General features: G+C 34.3%; 1 protein-coding gene across 1 annotated transcript in view; it reads left to right on the top strand.

The window, feature by feature from the left end:
• Positions 1-2698: 2698 nt before the first annotated feature.
• Positions 2699-9029, top strand: part of LOC125226893 (ATP-binding cassette sub-family G member 1-like) — a 61889-nt gene continuing 55558 nt past the window's right edge. Inside the window, exon 1 of the mRNA XM_048131061.1 lies at positions 2699-2834. The gene's annotated coding sequence lies outside the window, so the exon portion shown is untranslated. The remainder of the gene's footprint in view (positions 2835-9029) is intronic.

The raw sequence follows: 9029 nt of genomic DNA, 5'->3' as shown, positions 1-9029 counted from the left end.
CCATATGACAAACCCTATTGTATTAGGCAAGTCGTTTTTGATTTATCTTTCGACATGCGATTTGGAATTTGATTTGTTAATAATAAATAATAATGCAATTCATAAGACGCGAGTTGGCACAGTGGCTCTGTTTATTAGGCAGACAGTCGATCCTTTTCATCCCAGCCCAGTACACATAACCAATAGCCCAGTTCATTTTAGATTCCGTTAAATCTCAAATAGCCCTTAGACCCTGGCGGGTGCTGCCTGTGTATGCGTCCCATGACACGAGCAAGGGCGGTGTCCGCTTAGTGTGCACTTTGCATTTAATTAAAATGTCAAAAGAGGGTTCGACTCCGCGGACGCCTCTCAAAGGTTGGGAACAACATTGTTTTGTGATGGAAAAGACATATACGATGCTTATTTCATTAAGGCGGCAAAGAGAAAAGTGAGAGCGTTAACGTTGTACTCGTACACTCGTATCGTAAGTACTTATGGCGATGGCGTTATTGTTACCTATCTGTGGAAAACCGCAAACATTGCGGTCAACTCTCTAAAATACTATTTGTAACATCAAGTAAGAACTTACTACAATTTCGAGAATGTAAGGAGCAAGGCAGTTTTCAAAAAATCCCGCACATATTTTAATTTTCAAGCGCAGCAACGCTATTGACCTTATATTAAATTGATGTATTGTACACATAGTTCCTCCTTTGTTAAGAAGTGTCACCCAGTGGCCCAATTGTGGCCAGCCGAGCCCACACGTACTACAATATAAGTACCTAATTGTTATACAACAACAAACTATACATACACATCAAGATCAAGCGAGCGTCGAGGATCAAGATATTTGGCTTGCCTGATTATAAGCTCATTTCAAAATAATCATTCATTCAAAATGCTGAGATGCTGAAATGTTTCATTGAAAATGCTGAGTCATGGATTTTATGACATTATACCTACCATTTTCTGCGAGTACGCCGCCTAATTGAATCAGTAAACTGACCTTTACATCCAAAACAATAGATTAAATTCCCATGCATAGATCTGTCTCTACTCTACTAGTAAACAAACTGCTTGTCATTTTGACATGGTTGTAGATGTAGCGTGGCCTAGGGTTGCAATTGGTTGACTGTACACGTTCAACGTTTAGAGCAATCAGTTTATGTAATTTCAGATACAATTTTAAGAAACTTGTTTTTGCTCTACCTAAGTACTAATTAATTTTTTATTAAGTTGAATGCAATGGCATATATCTATTATAAGCGTTTTACGCCGTTAATATATTTAAAGTGCAACATTTCGCGTGGTTTTAAACGTGGTTGTATTTTGCGATTAATGTAGCGTTGAAGGTTGAACGTAATGAACTGATCAAGAAATAGGTACTCTTGTAGTAAAATTATGGAGCCCTTGGCAGTTTCGTTAGGTACTAGTAGGTATTACAAGTTACAACAAGATAAAAATGTATACGTTCCAATTTTTAGAATTTTAAGTAACATAGAATTTCAGGAAGTACCTTATAATGTGAATACCTAACAATTTATTAACGTCATCACGACAAAGTAAACACCTAATTACCTACTTGGTTCAGCCCTGGAACATGTTCCACGAGTATGATATAATTGATATGCAACCATTTATGGTCAACAATCAGCGCTTTTTTCTTCTAATTAATATTATTCTGACAAGCGTACTATCAGCAGCAAAGGTGCATGGAGAAATTATGAATGAATTCATTGATAAATTCGCCATGCACTTTTGAAGCTGATTATGGAAGAATAAATTACACCTATTTTGGATACTGAAACATTTACACCTATTTTGGATATTTGTAGTAATCTACTATAATCAAGTAATTATTGTTGCCTAGCTGAAAATATGTTAGTGCCAAATATTTTCGGAGTATTAACCAGAAGGTTGTTATACCTATGTTTTAACCCATGCATGAATTTTTCTTTTAACGAGATATTAATATATGTGATAGACAATGGTTTTCTGACTCTGGGAAAAAAAAATAAAAAAAATATTTAAGATCGATTTTTATACTAAATCAGTGTTAGAAGTTAAATAGGCAAAATATTATTTAGGTATATAAATATATCGTAATTGGTAAGTTTTATTAAAAAAAAATACTACTATTAAAAAGGTACACTATTTGTGAAACCTTTATGATAAAATGTTTAAACATAAACTAATTACTAACTCCGAAAAAATCAGCCTAAATCACATACTAAAAATCGCCATCGTCCTGTTTTTTCACACTTTTCCGCCATTTTATCTTAATCCTTAAATAATAAATAGTAAATCATTATATTATTTAATTGTACATTAAATAATAATAAATAATGAATTATAATTAAGCAATAAATGTGATTTTGGATAGCTACATATCGAGCCACGGGCCATCAAATATATGATGCATATATACATCACCATGCATTTAAGGATTAAATTTCAAGCGTGGGAAGCTGGTCAAAATAAGTATTGTGATTTAAACTAGGCTGTAAAAATAACTAGAGCGTCTAAAATTTAGGCAATTGTCTAGTAATCTAGCCTTGATAGAGGCCGATTCTGATTTTGAAATCAGAATGCATATGTCTAAATTGTGCATTGGCCGAATGCCAACCCCTTGCGCAGCAAGAACGACAGCCGCACTCGTGGGTGCTGCGGCGGCGGCATCACGGCTGTGCGCCGGCGCACGCTACCGGCGGTCCGGCGCTAGTCGATCCGCGGCCCTTGCTAGCGCGCCACGTTCGGCCCATGCTTACCGGCGTTCTTAGTCTTACCCTGTTTATAAAACACAAACAGTGGTGCTTTGTGAACTTGTATGCTGAATTTTTAATCTGTATAATCCGGTAAGTTTCCACTTTTAAAATAGTGTACAATGTACTGTTTAAAATATATAGCGCGATATAAATAAAAGTTAACGTTTCACGTTACACTTACTCGAAGGATTGTATACAATGTAACTTCTGTTTGTAAATATCCAAAAATATATAGGTGAGTAGGTATAATATTAATTACCAAACAGCCGGTTATCTAGTGATTAGACTGTAAACAATACAGAACACAAACTCCACGATGCGGTTGCTATTTAAATTATTCAAAAGATGACCTACTTTATTTTATGCGCTCTGCCCTATTGTTTGTTTTCAACTTCTGAAATAACTATTAGGCACCTCGTCTTCTGCGTTTACCGAAGTACGTTATCCTGTAACTCTAGCTAAAATAATATATTGATAGAACAATAGGTACAATAAGGAGCAAGTAAAATAATTATTTGCTAATTATACCTTATAACTGAATTCATAGACATAGAAAATCTTTATTCAACATCACATGAAAATGTTACAAACAATGAAGAAGTGTTACATTAGGATTACCTACACACTATAGGAAGTTACACTCTATTAGGGTATTATTAGGAGACAATTATATTTGAGGAGTGTCTTTTCAAAATGTCTTATTTCCACTTTGTCTTTTTTTTGGGAAATCGAGAAAAACAATTCCACGGTATTGATTTTGAAATTAATATTTAATTTGCAAAATTGTAATATTGTAAGTTGACGTTAATGCTATGATTACATCAAACGTAACATGTGTACCTAAATAAATATTTAATTACCATATGTTTTTGAGAATTAAGCACTTTTGATGCGAACTTTTGGGAATTAAGCCCTTTTATTGTGACCTTGTAGCGTAAATGTTATTATTTTAAAATAATTTTATTTTATTTTTGGATTTTGTATTAACGTTAGTTGATATGAATGTTGTTGTAATACATACATTGGTTTATCCACATAAATAATCATTACACATCTTTCCAAATGTGTTCTAAACTTTGATGTTAATCTTTTTTTTTAAAGATCAAGGCGAAACTTTTTGAACTTTTATCTCAAAACAACGCGTAATTTTCTATACTAAGAAAAACTGCATTCATAGTTTAAAAAAAAGAAAAAATGGAAAAAATAAGCCCTTTTGAAAAGACACTCCTCATTTGTTGTCTTCATTGACATAATTTCATTAATGATTTCAAATCGCCTTTAACGTGTTTACTAAATAAGTAGGGTCGGCCGGTGGTAGTGCGAATTCCGACGGATTCTTTGACATTATTTTATTAGTATCAGTATACCAATATATTAAAAAAAATAAGTTTTAATTTTACATTAATGTTCAAAATTAAAAAAAAATTACATATATCGAAATATGGGGTAGATATATTGCTATATTGATAGCTTCGCACGCAATTACGCACTTTTAAAAAATGCTCTGGTTATCTACAATTTAATATTTTATTTCTACTTATGATTTCGATTTATTTATTTCACAATGTAAAATTACAATATAAGTTATTCTAAGTTAACTTATACGAATTTATTACATTTGGTGGCAGTTTAGATTCCCTGTTATTTATTATAAAAAGTGCTCTTTAAAAGCCTTTTGATAAATTGATACTGTCGATGTCGATGCGATACATACTTAGTTTCGTATTTTATGAGACCTTAGACATTTGAATAAAAACTAAGCCATAATAGCATCATTGCATGTAACTAGACAGCCATTGTATGTATAAATGGCAAGTGACTCTTCCTTACGGTCAAGGTTAAAAGTTAACGAGAAAGAGGGCGATGACCTTACAGCACAAATGGAGGATACGGACTTACCGAGTTTAGAGCCGTGAGCAACTTTTACTCATCAATAGCTGCTCTGCACATTCTACCCAAGAGATATATTTAGATAACTAAAACATATATTAGGAAGTACAAAATAAATAAATATTATAAGACATTCTTACACAGATTGACTTAAGTCCCAAAATGTTTTAAATATAAAACAAATTAGACTTTTTTACGAACGAAAAATAGAGAAACGAAATTGTCATCTAAGAAACAAATCCATACTAATATTATAAATGGGAAAGTGTGTGTGTCTGTTTGTTTGTCCGTCTTTCACGGCAAAACGGAGCGACGAATTGTCGTGATTTTTTAAGTGGAGATAGTTGAAGGGATGGAGAGTGACATAGGCTACTGTTTGTCTCTTTCTAACGCGAGTGCAGCCGCGGGAAAAAGCTAGTCATATATAACATAATATAGTTTTATAATACTTCAATTACTATAGTATTATATTAGTCAGTAGGCACACATACATACATACATAAACTCACTCCTGTACTCCCAAAAGAGGCAAGCAGAGCACATGAAATTGCTTAAGTTTAAGCACCACTTTCAGCAAAAAGGGGCTGAAAAAAAATAATTGTGAAATTGCAGTGCCCGGCTTGCTATCATCGCCTACATTAGAATTCAACTCATATTCCACTGTAATATTATACGACATTCATGATAAGAAAAAGGGGGTGGTGAAATTCTTATCCCCTCAGGGTAGTAGGCGGAGGCAGTGAGGTGAGGCACACTATATATTTTGGTTTGATAACTATTTTAGTTTATAAACCGCCTTCTTTGATATACTTACGTAAGTAAAGGCGCCTATATGTAATAGGTTTTAACAAAGATCGGCGTTTATCACTTTTACTCACTGCCCATTTTTACCCATTTATAAACAAGATACAACTGCTAAACTACAACTAGATAAAACTTAAGATTAGATAGCTTAAGTTTGAAGTTTCGTTAATGGAATACTTTATCATAATTATACCGGTATAACTTACAACGATGGTTAAGATGAGAAGTATGCTTTCAAAATGAACTATTAGTGAAACATGGCTCAAGGCTTGATGCGATCTAGGTAAATAGGAATGTACTTAGGTAGTCGTACCTAAGTAGTCGAATATCCGAGTGAATGGCACGCAAACGGTCAGTTCATAGGTCTTACGCAGGTAATCACCGGATGACGTTGGCCAAATAACATCTATTCATTACTAACTGAATGACCCATAAAAGCGTTTTCACATTATCCGATTCGATATCGGATGTAGGACCGATATCCCACATATGTAAGCCGTCATCTTTAATGTTTGCCTTTGAAATATTTCCTACATCCGATCCGCACTAAGAGCGTATTCATATTGCCCGATCCGAATATCGAATGTCAGATAAAAGTATTAACAACAAAAAAAAAGAACTACAAGAGACTCTTTCCGCAAAAACGATAGTATCAAAGACATAACTTAATCGGCTAACTTTACCTCTTAGGATTTTTTTCAGTTAACACTCTAAGTACTATGTGACTAGCACGAGTTTTAATATTTGTTAGGTACTTGATAGCGTAAACGTCACGGAAAATGTTGGTAAATAGGTACCCAGGACGATATATTACCGGGACTGGCAAATCCCATACAAAAAAGCGTACCCCTGAAATGTATGGGCGTTTTAGGGTTGAAACTAGACGGCGCTGTGTCGCAGCCTGGAAGTGGTCAAGATATTTTTTTCCCCAAATATTTTTGCGTGTTTTAATTTTTTTATAAGAACAAAGTACATAAGGTATTTCTTTATTTTAATATCATGATAACACGTCAATACACATTTTGAAAAAAAAAATGTAGGCATCATCAGTGTAGTTAGTATTTAATAGGTGGCGCTAAAAAATCGAGGTACGATTCTTAGTATCATCATCATGCGCTTGACCTTATCCCAAATAGTTGGGGTCGGCGCAGCATGTCTTTTTAACCGCCTTCAAAATCTCAAAGGAAAGGGTTCTCAATTCGTCTGTATTTTTTTTTTAATGTTTGTTCCTCGATATCTCCGTCGTTCCTGGATCGATTTAGAAAAATTATTTTTTGATTGAATGTATATACATACAGATTGGTCTAATTTTTCTCAGAACCCAGTTCTGATGATGGGATCCTGGAGAAATCGAGGGAACTCCTCAAATCTGAAAGGCATACATATGGTGATTTTTGTGTTTTTAAAGGAACAGCATGCATTTACGTACGGAACAGTGACATTTGGTGCAGTGGAAATCCTGATGATGGTCAGAATGGAACTCCTCAAATCTGAACGGCACACTTACAGTGACTTTGGTATTTTTATAAGAACAGCATGCACTTACGTCCAGAACAGTGACATTTGGTGCAGTGGAACTGCTCATGATGGTCAGAACGGAACTCCTCAAATCTGAACGGCACACTTATAGTGACTTTGGTATTTTTATAAGAACAGCATGCACTTACGTCCAGAACAGTGACATTTGGTGCAGTGGAGCTGCTGATGAAGAGTGAGCCGCCCCTGGTTAGAGTTCCGTTCTGAAAATCATTCTCATCTTACAGAGTACTTCAGAATCATCCAAATTTCAATTTTTAAATTTGGATGATTCTGAAGTACTCTCGTTCAGAAATGGCGGAGATATCGAATAACAAACATTAAAAATATACAGACGAATTGATAACATAATCCAACATTTGAAAGTATTTATCACCAGAACCCCAAAGGAAGACGGTTTTTTTTTTCTTAAAAAATATTCTTCCATACATCTCTATCGGACGTCATCTCATCAGGTACGATTCTTAGTATGAAGATTGTAAATCCTATAAAAATCATCTTTGGTAATATACCTAATTTTTGCTCTAGTAGATAGGTAACTGTTTGAGGGCGCTGTTCACTTTCTCCATACAATGAATGCCATTTTCTGTACCTTATTCAATCAAGTAACGTAACGTATTAAAATCTCGTGGTGGCCATACAAGTAATTAAGTACTTATTTAGTATGTTTTTTGGTTTTTATTTTATTTATTGTTTTTTACGCTGCTGAGTAATACGAATACCTACTGGTATTCAAGTAGCATTTATTTTAATGAGTGATGGAATGGTTCATGGGTTAATAGCTTAATTATAAAGTCATATAAACACTGTTATATGTTTGATACTACATTTTACACTACCTTTATTACCCGTTATTTTATGTTTCAACAGATTCAGAGTTAAGTATCATGATAACTGTCTTCATTATTTAGCAATTTTTAGGTTGTACAACTTGTATTATTATAAATATATTATTCACAATAAATACTGTAGGTACAACAATAAATGCAGTAAAATACCGCCTTAATGGACTAAGAGCCCTGGCCCCGTAGCCGAATGGCATTTCTACGGCAGCCGAAAGGTAGTCTGGCTCTGTCGCGCCAAAACGCAAGAGCGATAGAGATAGATATCTACGACCTACGTGCGTTCGTTTCGAGAGCGTTTCGTGAGCGTTTGTGCATTCGGCTCCGCACGCAGAGCCGCCAGACCTTCCTCACTTTCTCAAGGATGAAACTTTGGGATAATGTAGAATTCGTATCGACTTTAATGTCAGCATATTACCTAATTCGGCCCGTCGGCAATTTTTTTGCTATAAGATTTTTTTTTAAAACACTAACTGTCCTTAAATTATCAAGCTGACTTTTATATATGTGTTAGAAAAGACTGTAAGGATTTCATAATCATCATTTTCTGACCATCTCCACCGGCCAGACGCTGGAAAGTCTCTCCAATTTACCCTAATTTCTGAAGCTGTGGCTAGCGCAAATGATTAGGAAATGATGATTATGAATTCCTAATATTATTTTATAACACATATATAAAATCTGCCTTGAGATTTTAATGAAGTTAGAGTTAAAAAAAAACCTTATAGCAAAAAAATGGCCCACGGGCCGAACTAGGTAATATGCAGACAATGTCGATACGAACTCTACATTATCCCAAAGTGAGGAAGGTCTGGCGGCTCTGGGCTCTTATAGTTCATAACAGCTTAGATAAAACTTTAAAATATTGTAATTGAAGTCTACCAAATAATAAGTTTTGGCAAAAAAAACATTGCAAGCTTTTAACTTTGAGCATTTCTTTCCATAAGCAACCAATTGAACTAATTACTCATCGAGACAATAAAAACACAACAACAGTTCCTGTTGGATGACATCAATATGGCAATGTGATATAATTTCAAGACCATTATCAAAGTTGACATACATACTGGTAGATAAAATCCGACGAGGATTCTGTCGTTATCAATTAGCGGTTATTTGTGACTAAAATAACTTTTTTATTTGTTTTTTTTTTTTACTTAAGCGATCTTATTGGATATATGTACGAGTAAGTGGTTACTTTAATTTAACTAGA

This window comes from Leguminivora glycinivorella, chromosome 1, assembly GCF_023078275.1.
Source record: "Leguminivora glycinivorella isolate SPB_JAAS2020 chromosome 1, LegGlyc_1.1, whole genome shotgun sequence".
In the NCBI taxonomy this organism is placed as follows: domain Eukaryota; kingdom Metazoa; phylum Arthropoda; class Insecta; order Lepidoptera; family Tortricidae; genus Leguminivora; species Leguminivora glycinivorella.
Note: the sequence above shows the minus strand (reverse complement) of the source record. Positions and strands in the feature narration are given on the sequence as shown.